At 40.5% G+C, this 13,021-nt stretch overlaps 1 long non-coding RNA gene across 1 annotated transcript; it reads left to right on the forward strand.

The window, feature by feature from the left end:
- The first annotated feature begins 2,248 nt into the window (after positions 1-2,248).
- Positions 2,249-5,624, forward strand: LOC121673869. Its single transcript, XR_006019343.1, has 2 exons — positions 2,249-2,959; positions 3,795-5,624. It is a non-coding gene; the product is annotated as an uncharacterized LOC121673869 (long non-coding RNA).
- The last annotated feature ends 7,397 nt before the right edge of the window (positions 5,625-13,021 follow it).

Raw genomic sequence — 13,021 nt, forward strand, 5'->3', positions numbered from 1 at the left:
CCCCCCATATCTTCATGAAATTACAACAGGATACTCTGATATATCATAGCTTCACAACAGAATTTCAGCTTTAAGCATCTCCTCTCTCTCTTCCCTCAGGTTTTCAGCTCTTCATAGCAATAAAAGGGTTACTCTCACCTCGGCCTTGCAGCTTTGCAGCTGGAATGTTGAATTTTTCTTATCGCAGTGGAGAGGGGGGAGAGCCGAGCCGCTCCGGCTGCCCACGGCAAGGCAGTGGGGGGGGGTTCCATGGCTGGAACAGGTCCATGGCTTCAGGATGGCCGTGGCCCGGCCCGGCCTGGCCCAGGCAGGGCCTGGCCGGGCCCGCTGGCCCCCACACGGGGCCTGCAGCCACTTGTCCCAGCGCCGGAAACGAGAGAGAGCTTGGAGGGGGAGTTTGCCTATTCTTAAATGTGGATCACAGAGGTGATCACAACTTTAAGTGGCTTAGAGAATTGTCCATATTCAAACTGGCCAGCTGATAGGTTCTGTCAGTTCCCAGAGGAAACTGTAAGCACCCCTTAGCAAGGACGTCCCTTCCGGGACTATGCTTGCTAACCTATGACAGTGAGAAAGCTCTTCTTTAGTAGACAGAAAACAACCCAAAGTGAACATAAATACATGAATTTTCTCACACTGAGAGAAATATCTGCCAGGTGCAAGGTTGGTCTTGGAGTGAAAACAATTCTAAAGGCAACTTATTTTCCTCTCTCCTCACCAATCATCCTTTTTAACCCTTTCATCTCCATGGAAGATTTGATAGAAAAATAAGAACATATCTAATTTTCTAGTGAATGTTCAGAAAGCTGAAAAATAAGTACCAAGTATGGCAAGATTAATGAGAGGCACTGTTGCTATTGTAGGACAGTGTTTGATTTCATTTTAATACAGGAATTAATGCTAGTGCAGTCTGAACAGGAGATAGGAAGGAGAATCCCAGTACAAATTTATGAAGTTTCCAATCCTCACAACTGTAGAGAAAAAGAAAGTTAATGTTGAGAGCATGAAACACAAAAGCAAATACCTGAAAACAAGTAGTAGAACTCAAACCCTATTATTTTAAAATATCATATATCTAGGACAATCTCTTGCTGTTAGAGTGTCTGTCTCAGGAAGTTTGGTTGCTTAGGGTTATCCACTGTGTGCTTAACTGCTATTGCCTCAGCTGATGAATGAAAATCAGTCTTTTGCTTTCTAGTTAATTTAGACACATCTCTCAGACATATTTATTTCTGGATAAACTCTGTATTTGTTACAGACAGGTAGGATATTTAGTGTTTGGGGAGAATTTACAGGGAAAAAAAAAACTTGTCTCATCCTCTGTAAAACTGAGCAATTAAATTTACCAAGATAACAAAACCACAGCTCTGGCAAATAACCTGCCAGATATGTCTGTTTAACCACTGATCTCCACTTGTTTGTGTAGACTTCTAACTCTTTGCTCTTCACACCTTGCTAACGTATTCTGCACATTGTCAAAACCCCTCAAACTGAGGCTCTCCCCACCATCAGTGTGTTGCAGGCTGTCTTGGAAATGAGCTTCAGGGGCGTACTCTAACGAGAAGCCTAGAGAAGGATGCTATAGCTATCTGATTCAGGATTTGATAATTAAAGGCAGGAGAAAGCACAGCAAAAATTAATAAAATGTATTTAGAAATGAGTAGGGAATCTAATAAATTGCCTGTTTATTGCAGCTGAGTAAAAATCTTCATGTCTGCATGTAATGAGCACAGAATTCATCTCTCAAAAATGTCCATACTGGAAATGGCGCAGTCCGTAGCTGAGGGGAGGATTATTTACTTCCCTGCCTCTCCACCTCTGAGTGCACAAGTAACACATTTTAAGCAGATATGCACAGAGCATTGGATGTCTGATTGCTATGGCTGAAAGCTGACTAGCTATAAACCAGCCCCAGTCTGCAAGATGAGTTGCTTAATTCTCACGGTGCTGGTTCCTGGGCTAATAGCTCCTAAGCCTGGGCTTATTGCCACGGCACTGTAGCTCTCCAGCATCCATCCAGTTCTGCATGCAGAGGAGTAGACGTGTCCATCTCTGTGCCTGGCCAGCTACTTCTCTCCTTAAATAATCTCCTACCAGAAATGCTGATAACATTTTTCTGCCTTTGTCTGTTACCCTGTCACACATTTTGCTTTAATGCTGAACCCAGGCAGGTGACTTGACGTTTCCCTCCTGTGGATGGCTGCTCTCCCAGCAGGGAAGCCTCACAGCATCACTGTACACCTGGATTAATGATGTTTTGGGTAGGATGTGCAGGAAGGAGTGTTCTCTGCAGTGGGAGCAGGGAAGTATTTTATTCAAGGTACTGGTCATTTATGGGTCAGTTTCTTGAATGAAGGTAATAAGTGAACTGCAAACAGGAGTTCCAGAGAGTGTGTAATTGGGGTGCAAACAATTTGTGTGGAGAGACATATACATATAAATATAGGGCAAAAAATACTTTTAAGGTTCTGGTAGATGGGAGGACAGACAGGTTTCTCCATTTTGCTCACAGCATCAGCAGCAGAGACCTCCTCCCATACCCTGGGCTCAGCAGCATAACTCAATGAGCCTGTGGGAGGTGGCTGCAACATGCCCAGGTGCTCCTCTCCCAGCCAGCAGGCACAAACACACTCTTCTGCTGCTGCTGACCCAAGGAAAGGTGTTGGTGCTTCTTGCACCCAGCTTAAAAACAAAGGGACCTGACTGTCAAGCAGTCTTCATTGAAGAGAATTCAGCATTCTACAGGTTTTGAGGAATAGAAAAAAACAAAGGACTGAAAAATTCCTGGTAGCAGTAGTCACTTGTTGGTCAGGATATCTCAGCTGTGCTCTCTCCTCACTGGGCTAAAATAATGGGCCCTATAATGCATTGTGGATCCCGACTCTTCTGCTTCAGGTCTGCCAGCTGGAGCAGCCGCTGGATCCACAGCTCCCCACCTGAGGACAAAGTGGGACTGCTGGTGAGTTCTGTCTTTGAGCCTTCACTTTATTTTTTCTCGTGCAAGTCTATCTTCTTGGAAGAGCTTTCTCTTGCTGTTCTTTTTCATATAGAAAATATTTGTTTTCTTCATCCTAACTAGAAGCCAGCTCTCCCCAGGAACTCCCTCTGCTCCTCAAAGAAGTTTGTTTCCTCCTACTTCCTAGAAGGGAAATCTGCCTGAGAGGAAGGGAATGTCATAGCATCCTACAGAGATGTCACAAAATCCTTTTCTGTGGGGTGCCTTTTATAAGCTTTGGTTATAGTCCCCAGCACAAGGATTCCAGTATGTGATTCTAGAAGATCATCTAAATTTATTTAACTAAATTAAGCAGCGACTCTCTGCCCTATTGTATCAACTCCCAGTGTTAGTGTAAACCCAAAGCTCTTTTATCTGAATAGTTGTTGGCTGTGGTACTGTAGCTATTAAGCAAATAATACTGTTTCTATAAAGATTTTATTTATAAAAAGCTCAAGAAATAGGCACAAAATGTACTGAATCTGTAGGAAAATAAGACAGTTGCCTAGTGTCTTTTACTGTGTCTTTTAGTCTTTTAAATGTGTCTTGTATAAACATGGTGCTGCATGGAATGGACTAAGATACTTTTCTTTCTGACTGCCATAGCTTGCTAGTGCTTCTAGTTCAAACATGTAAAATCATCCTCTGTGGATTATTTTTCCTTCAGAATTTGTCACATCTCTGGAATTATAGCTGCAGAAGTTTGATAATACTACATAATTTGCTTGGCAATAGACAGCTTATTCTGAGAGCATTTCAATTTGTTTAGCTTTGTTTAACCTTATTTCCTTTAATTTAGGAGAAAATCATTGGATTCTCAGCATTTTCACTGGCAGTTCTTGGACCAGCTGGATGTTTCCTGTGCCACCTTTCAAGCTATAAAAAGAAATAGAAAAAAAATCCCTTTAAAATTAAGATCTGAAGGCTGCAATAAACTATAATACTCCCAACTTGGACTCTCTTGGAAGTCCCAGTTCACACTCTATCACCCATCCCATGGGCCAGGTCCCAGAAAGCTTTTGCAGATACTGTAGAATTGGACCCAGAGATACAATGGTGTAACAATACCAAATGGTGTCAGGCCTTGTCCGCCATCACCTGCTGCATTGGAGCAGCCTGAATCTGTCATCAGGTACTGCAAGAAATGGAAGATTGATGAGGAGGACTGTAAACACGCTCAAGTGACTTGCAGTTTGGCTGTTGAAAAACACATGTATCATACTAATTGTTGTTTGACCTTGTGTTTTAGACAAGTAGAGCATCTGTGTCTAGGAAACATAGGCCCATGGTAGCCTTAGAGGCACCCTATCTAACATGCTTGAGAATTCTGCCCTCCTGTGGGCAAGATTAAAGCACAGTGGTAAATTGTACTTGTGTGAATCCTTGAAATAGGAAAAAATAGCAGGTTTGCTGATCCTCCACCATGGGCCAAGCTTTGCAGTGCCTATGTTCCCACTTGTGTGCCTCTTCTGTCTGCTGCTTTGGTGATCCCTGGTTGTTGAGGTAACAAAAATGAGTTTACTCTTTGTGTTTCATCCATGGTTTTGTCATTGTTCCTGTGTCCTGTCTGCTCCATCTCATACAGGTACCATCAAAACTTTGAAGCAAATAAATGGGAAAAAAATACAGAAAAAAAAAATTCTAGCCATCTCAGACTAAAACTCTGAGAATTTAAGACAATTTTCTTGAGAGTGTCTCTTTAATCTTTACATGTGTTCTTTTGGTGTGTTCCCCCACCCAATTTACTCTTCCAGCAGAATAAATGCTTTTCTGCAGGTCATGATTGTAAGATACTTCAATTTATTTTCAATTTTTAGATTAAGATTTTTGACCTTTGAGAGATTTTTGCATGATTGCTATTTGCAATTAATATGATAAAAACTTTGAAGTCTAGACTAATTTTGAGAAAAGTACTATAAATAATATTTTTATGCCATATAACATGTGATAAAGGAATGTCTTCTAATGATTTCATGTCTGTCTTGCAGAAAAACCCAGAATATGAAGCTTTTGTGATGTTAAAGGATCAGTTGTGATGCTTAAGTATTAGCAGAATATAATTTATAATTCCATTAAGTCATTTGTAATATCTAATATCAAACAGATTCTGAAAGTAGGGCTGTGAATATGTGAAAGTATATAATCTTGCTGTACGTCTCAAGTATGATTTACAAATAAATTGTCATGAGTTCCCTTCAGCCTTGGAACCATGACTGAAGTTTTCAGAGTGAGAGTGGAGACATTCATGCTGAGTGTTCAAAGAAACTCATACTTCTTTATTTTTTTCCAAGAAATGATAGCTTTGTCCCTTAGTTGAAGAGTCTGATGTGAAAGCCCAGTTGTGTATGTGGAAAGTTTCCCACAGATTTGGATGAGTGTTGGATATGTGCCTGCAGTCCTGGTATCCAGAGAAAAAACAATACCAGTAACTGAAAGGCACTTGGACAAGCAATCTGAAGCTTTGCTCCTGCGCACTGTGAGTGCATCCTTTGGAATCATAAGGCTATTTTGCAGAATTTGTTGTAAAAATCAGGTTTGAACATTTCAGTGTATCTGCTTGTCCTGTATCTGATTTCATCATCCTTCTCTCACCTAGTAATGTTTAAATAAATCAGTAAGATATTACATTTCAGTTGTTGTACTTGTCCTCTTAAATTATGGCAATGAGCAATAAGATTGCCTGGTTATAATACATACTCGGGGGATGTGAGTGAAGCACTGAGAATTGCGTTGGATGAAATGTGGTAGAAAAGTCACTTGGTGTCTAATATCTGGGACTACAGATATATAGTGATGTTTATATTGAAGCAGTGATAATTTTTAGAAACTATTTACCTGAAGAGCTACTTAAAATTTAAGTGTTTTTCGCAAATACTTTTTTTTTCAGATTTCCAATCCACTTCAAGCATTTTTTTCCTAGAAGTACTATTGATTACATTTTATGGGCATTTTAAAATGCTCCAGTCTTCATGTAGCCCTCTTTACTGATTGCAAATGGATCTTTAACCCTGAGATTGGAAGCTCTGGAGAATGTGGCACATAGAAAACCAATATGAAAAGGAGAGAAGCCAGGTCATTGCAGGCACCTTTATTGCTGTTAGTGTGGTATTGAGTGAGTTTATACATTTCACTAAGTGCAAGGGTGTTTATTTATTACTCTAAACCAGCCACAGTTCAGCCAGAACTGGGCTGATAAATGCAGCCAGTAGTGCCCAGGGCTCTAGCTCCAACAGCTGTTTTTCCTCAGGCTTCCTACAGCTCCCCAAGGTGTTTGGTCAAAATGGTCATTGTGTGTTTCATTTCAGCAGCAATGACCCTACCTGCAGCCTGACTGGTACCACTCGGGGCTGCCTGAGTGATGCTGAGTTTTTTGTGTGGGCATCAGTGGAGTCCCTTGCAAAGAAAGGCAAGAGACTCCCTCCTGTAATTCTGCAGATGGGGAGCCCCAAACATGAAATGCTTGCCCAAGATAAGGCAGCAGGGTAGCAGGAGGTGGAAACAGAGAGTTGGAGGATGTTTCCCTGCCGTTCTTCTCATGGTATATTTACATCAATGGTTTTCATTTCTTGCTGATGGATCAAAGCTGGCTTTAAGCTGACTGTAGGTAGTAGCACAGGTAACACATATATTGCTAAGGGTAAGTGGCTGAAGCCTGTTCTTTCATGTGAACACAAGTAGCAGCCATTCCAGATAAGACAGAAGATCTTTTATTGAGCTAAACTTTGTAATATTTACATGCTTTGTGATTATAGTTATGTGCTGCAGTGTACAATTAAGCTAAAATACTCATAGTTCTGAGTAAGTAGAAGTGTCTTTCAGCCACTCTGTTGTCTCTTCTTAAGAATGGATGCTCTAGATAAGCTTACACTTAAATTAAGAGGCCCAATAGTATTCAGCTTATAGTCCATAAACACTCTGGGTCTGCAAAAAATAGTTGGGGAATACTATGCAATTGTCAGTCGGCCTGAATTTGCAATAGATAGGACAATTTGTAAGGATCTGCAGAAGAGAAAAATACATTCCCATGTAAAGTGCAGCAGCTTTCCTACAGGCTGTGTTAAGAGTGTCCCAGTTCCATCAATTTTGTTCACTTTCTGTTTCCAAGGTTCCAGTCTCTGGTAGTCCACCCTTCATTTCATCTTATGTAGCTCCTGGATTCCTATGTGGAGCAAACCAGTTTGGAGGAGAGACTACACAGCTCGCTGGCTTCTAAGGAGGCAGCCTTCAAATGCAGGAGCAAGGTCAGCCAGTTTTAATTGTTACTGAGCCAGGTCTTGACCCTGCCATGGGTGGCCAACATGGTACAGGTGTGGTACAACACCAAGGACCTCAGCAGCATTGAGCGTCGCATGCCTTCTCCTCACTTCCTTGTGGAAATTCTCATGCCTTCTTTTGCTCTCTGTTTTTGCCCAGCAGAGATATTTTACAAATGTTTTTACTTGAGTGTAGAAATACTAAAGCAAACTAAATATCTGCTTTTCTTGATTTCTCTGTTCATTTCTTTGCCTTTAGGCCATGATACTGTGATAAGTTTAAGAAGGCAGTATTTTGACACTTGTCATTCTGATTCCTAAAGCATTACTACCACTACAATGTGCTTTTATTTTAGCCATGTAGGTAGGTGGTATAGTCAATTCTGCACAAGTCTGATATTAAAGGTAAGAAAAAACCCAGCCTTTTGCGGGGGAGATATAATTCAGCCAGGGTGGTGCTGATTTTCACAAAATTGGCATGATAGCTGTCACAAAGACTGTGCCTCTTAGAGCAGTATATCCAATCTCTGATTTTATAATAGTCCTAGTATATGCTTATCAAATTTGTGCTAATTCTTTATGCAGGTCACCATGTATTTCTCAAACTCCACTGCTATGGCAACAAATTAAGTATTTTGTTCACTTAGAGGCTAATGACATTACTTTAGAAGAGAAATTGAGGGCATTTATCAGAGATTTTTACAGTGACAGATACTGACAAATGTAATAATAAAGCAAACATCCACAGACTGAGTTGACGTAATTATCAGAATAAGAGGAAAATTACAGTTTTGTAAGTACAATCAAATAACCGCTGTATTTCTTAAAGACATTTTTTTCCCCCTGAAGTCTTAATTATTCTAAATTGGGGAAAGAAAGAACAAATATCAACATCACAAGCTGGGTACCCTGTTGGAAACACAGTACTAGCAATGAGCCACAGAGCCCTTTAGTGCTCCATCTCTCACTTTAAAGCAGCCCAAGCCAGAGATGACTGAAATGAATTTGTCACATGCCAGATGGCATAACTGATATGGGTCGGTGGCTTCAGCCAAGCTTGTGGTCACATCACGATCACTTCTGCCATTACTGCCAACTTGTTCTCTATTCTATTCTAATTCTCTACCCTGTCCAAATTTCTCTCCTACTATACCCCACACTTTCCTTCTCAGAATAGTTACTTTCCTGCCCTCCCACAGGAGAAAGGTCTGGTTGATATTTTTTTTCTGTACACAGTGCTGTGTGATAGTGCCACTAAAGGAAGTTTTCCTTGCATTTTTAAGTCTCAGCACAGAGGCCAAGATTGCATATCTTCACCACAGAAGAAATTATTTCCCTGCACAAGACTATAAAGCTGTCAGTAGTATTGTATTACTTTTGTGCAGACATGATTTTCTGTGGGCAAGAAGAGGTGCTTTCCCTGTTCCCTGTCTCTTGGCTCATGCTGGTTAATCCAGGTGTCAGAGCCCAAAGGAACTGCTCTAGAAATCATCCTGTGTCAACCAGGATACATGCTGTAGACTATCTGAGTTAAGTCTAAGTGTTCAGTTTAATCCCAGATAGACTTTTTCCTCAAGTGATTATATATTTTACATTCATTCATGAGGATTAATGCTTACCTAGAGCAAAGATTTAGAGACTAATTTAATATGGTATAACTATTGCTGTCAAATACACTCATCTGAGCCTGAGGGACTCCATCTGCTGTTTGAATCTGACAGAGAGGAGGTTGGTCCCTATGCAGGAGCTGTTCAGGGGCTCCAGTTCCATACCAAGACCCTTTCATTGGCATTAGTTTAGCCTTGTAAGTATCCAGAAAGCACCATGTGGATTGAAAAATCCTGAGGGCCAGAGAAACTTGCCTTCTCTTGATCGAGTTCACTCTATGTTTGGCTTTTCTTATTGGAATTACCATTGGCTCATCAAGCAGATTCTGCTCTCCCTTGCCTCCTTCCATGAAACAGCCTTCAATTCAGATAGGCTTGTAGTGATTAGAGCAAGAATTTGAGACATTTCAAACATGTTCCGACCTCTACTGCAGTTTTTAATATCCCTATCACAATGCAGTTATTGATAATCTTTTGCCAAAAATGGTGAGGAAGTTTCAAAAAATTGAGGCATTGGCTTAAAAGAAATGAAATCGAAAGTTAGATGGTTTTGGTTTGTGTTTTGATAAAACTTACAGAGCACTTAGGTCCTTGCCTCTCATTTAGGCATTGAAATCCTAATTTGTTTCAATCATTGTTTATATTGCATTGGAGTCTTTGAATATGTTGGGCAAGAACAAACTTTTATTTAAAATTCAAATAAAGACCCCTGTAATTACATGACTCTGGAAGCTGCGCCTTTAAGGAAAACACCATGAGAATGTTTTGAGATTTGGTAACAGTGCACGTCTGGATACCAATGTGCAGATATATATCCCTGTAAACTGATACATTGATTTATTTTTATCCATGTATACATTCACTTCAATTTATAAACAGTTTAATAAATTTTCTGTACATGATTCAAGGTAGGAGGGCTTAGGATTTGTATTTTTCAGAAAGGATTACCTTTCTAAAAGTAGATTTGTTAATGCTTGGAGATTAAAAAAAAGGGGCAATACTAGATTTTGTCTTTTTGGAGCTGAATACTTGAAAATGTAATTCAAAGTGGCAACAATCACATATATAGTGACTTCTGTGCTTGATGACTTCTTTTCTCCTTAGAGGATATTTCATTAATTTATTCTTGAATTATGTTGTAACTACAATGCACATTCTTAGGCAGGCAAAATTTAGTTAAAAACCAGCACAATGCACAGAAACAATATGCTCCACATCCCTTCCAAACCTTATCTATCTTATCCTGCAAAAGCCACATTTCGAAACAACCAGAAATACACAAGTCCATGGGACATGACAGGATGCATACACAAGTGCTGAGGGAGTTGTCCAATGACACTTTAAGACTGATTTTTATTATCTTTAAAAAGGCCAAAGCAACTGGAAGAGTCCTGAGAAGCAGACGAAAGCAAATGTCACTCCTATTTTCAAGGCGGTATCCAGGAAATTATAGGTCATTTATCTTCACCTTGATCCATGGGAAGATGATGGAGCAAATCATCCTCTAAACAACTTTCAAATACATTAAGGACAGGAAGATTATTTGGAGGAGTTACTGTGCATTTATGAAGGGAAAATTATGCCTGACCAACCTGATAGCCTTCTGCAACAAAATTACTGACTCCGTGTATGAGGAGAAAGCAGTGAAAGTTTATCTTTAGCAAGACTTTCATCAGTGCCTCCCATAACACTGGCAAAGACAAACTGATGAAATATGAACTAGGCAAGGTGACAATGATGTGAATTGAAAAGTGGCCAGACAAACTGCCAGGCTCAAAGGGTTGTGATCAGGGGCAAAAAGTCCTGCTGGAAGCCAGTTGCCAGTGCTGCACTGCAGGGGTCAACCGTGGGCCAGTGCTGTTTCATGTCTGTGCCAGTAACCCAGATGATAGGACACCCTCTGCAGATGATACAAAACTTGGGGCAGCAGTTGATACACCAGAAGCTGATGGTTTTGCTGCCTTTCAAACGTGTCTTGAGAGCTTGGAGACATGGGCCAACAGGAGTCTCCTGAAGTTCAACAGGTGAAAATCCAAGTCATGCACATCCGAGGGAATAACTAAGCACCAGTACAGGCTGGGGCTGAGCAGCTGACAAGCAGCTCTGCAAAGAGTGACATGGGGGTCCTGGTAGACACCAAGCTGACCGTGAGCCAGCAATGAGCCTTCATGGCAAGAAGGCCAACAGGATCCTGGGCTGCAGTAGGAAGAGCATGGCCAGCTGGTCAAGGGAGGTGTTTATACTCCTCTATTTGGCACTGGTTAGACCCAACTGGAGTGCTGTGTCTGGTTCTGGACTCACCAGTACAAGAAAGACATGAATATACTAGAGTAAGTCAAGGGAAAGGCTAAGTGATGAGGAGACTGGAGCACCTGTCATATAACAGATGCTGAGAGAACTGGGACTGTTTAGCCCCAAAGTCAAAAGGTTTGGGGTGGGGAGTGGATCTTGTCAATGTGTACAAATACCTTAAGACAGGGACTAAGGAGATGGAACCAGACTTTTCTCAGTGGAGCTCAGTGATAGGACCACAGGCAATTGGCACAAACTGAAATACAAGATTTTCCACTTAAACATAAGAAAAAACTTTCTGCTGTGAGGATGGCCAAACTGTTGAACAGGTTGGTTAGAGAATTCGTGGGGTCTTCATCCTTGCAGATATTTGAAACCTGACTGCACATGGCCCTGAGCAATTTGCTCTAGCTCACCTTGCTTGGAGCAGGGAAGTTAGAGTAGACAAGCTCCAGATATTCTTTCCACCCTTGAAAATCATGGAGATTCCATGATTCTGTGAAATTTCCACTCATAAACTCAGAAAGTAGCATTTATTCTTTTGGTTTGCATCAGTTGGTATGTAAATTTTTCACTCCCTATTCATTTAATGTTAAAAACATGTTCTTTCATTAATGATTTGTGGGCTTTAAGATGCATGCAGCTTTTCTGTGTTCTCTTAACTGAGTGTGTGCAGAGGCAAAAAACATATGGACATAAACCTTAGCTGCTTAAAAAGGTTTCCTATGGAGCATTGTACCCATTTTATTAGGCACATTCATGAGGATCTTGCTGAGAGATTATGCCTTTGATTCAGCCCAGAGACTTGAGAAATTAATTCCCAGAGTACCACATTCCTATATTTGCTCCTTAATGACATTTGTTCACAATTTAAAGTGTGAGTCTTTATACTTGAATTAACAAACTAGGCAACTATTAAATTGTTTGACTGAACAACAGATGACTTGTATGGAATTTATTTAGAGCTTAGACATTGTTTAGACAATGCAGAAGGAGTCATAAGCAATAAATTGTTTACCATGTACCTGAACTACATGCTGATCTGTGCAGGACCTTGTTCAGTGAATGCAGACATAGTTGCAATTTTCAGGCACTTAAACTAAAGAAGAAATTTTACATGAAAAATGGAATTAATATTTTCTCAGTGTACTCCTGCTTTATCAACTTGAGCGTTTTTAATAAGCTCACCAGTCTGGTATGTGAACACTTGGTGTATTTTAAAGATACTTATGGAAGCTCAGTTCCCCTCAGTGCAGAGAGTTCCCTATTGTTCTGAAATGAGCAATAAAGCAGTTCAGATTGATTTGTTGCATCAACAGACAGAAATTCAAAGATGAAACCTGTCTTCAATATCTTATTTCAATGAAGTCTGAAAGCCATTTGTCTGTATTTTCATCACTTATGCTCCATGTTGTGAGACATAGGGTTGGGTGAAGTAGGGTTTGTAGCACCACATGACCTCTCTGGGCACTTTACTAAATAAAGCTTCTAATAAGAGAAAAAACTCAAATGTTTACTCTCAAATATTTGAATGTAAAAGAGAAAACAGTGGTATAAGTTGGCTTCGCTCTCTCTTTGGGGCTCACAAGCAGCAGGGAGTGTGGAAAGAACTATGGCTTCCAGTAAGAGCTCTGTTTTGTACCTAATTAAGTGTTGAAGAAACATTGCCCGTGCAGTATTTTTAGAAAATTGCTTTCAGAAAAAAAGCCAACCAGTTAAATGCCAGTGAACAGCATCTGCCCCTTCACCACAGTTCCTGGCACCAAATATGCTTTGTCCTCAAACCAGGGCAGCAGTAATTTGGAGGCACTGCCTTGTATGATGAATAACAAAACATACCTATTTTCCTCCATCTCCATAGCACAGTTCTCTTT

The sequence above is a fragment of the Corvus kubaryi genome, unplaced genomic scaffold (genome assembly GCF_017639235.1).
Source record: "Corvus kubaryi isolate FWS band 111438036 unplaced genomic scaffold, C.kubaryi_AGA036_p1.0 66, whole genome shotgun sequence".
NCBI classification, from domain to species: Eukaryota; Metazoa; Chordata; class Aves; order Passeriformes; family Corvidae; genus Corvus; species Corvus kubaryi.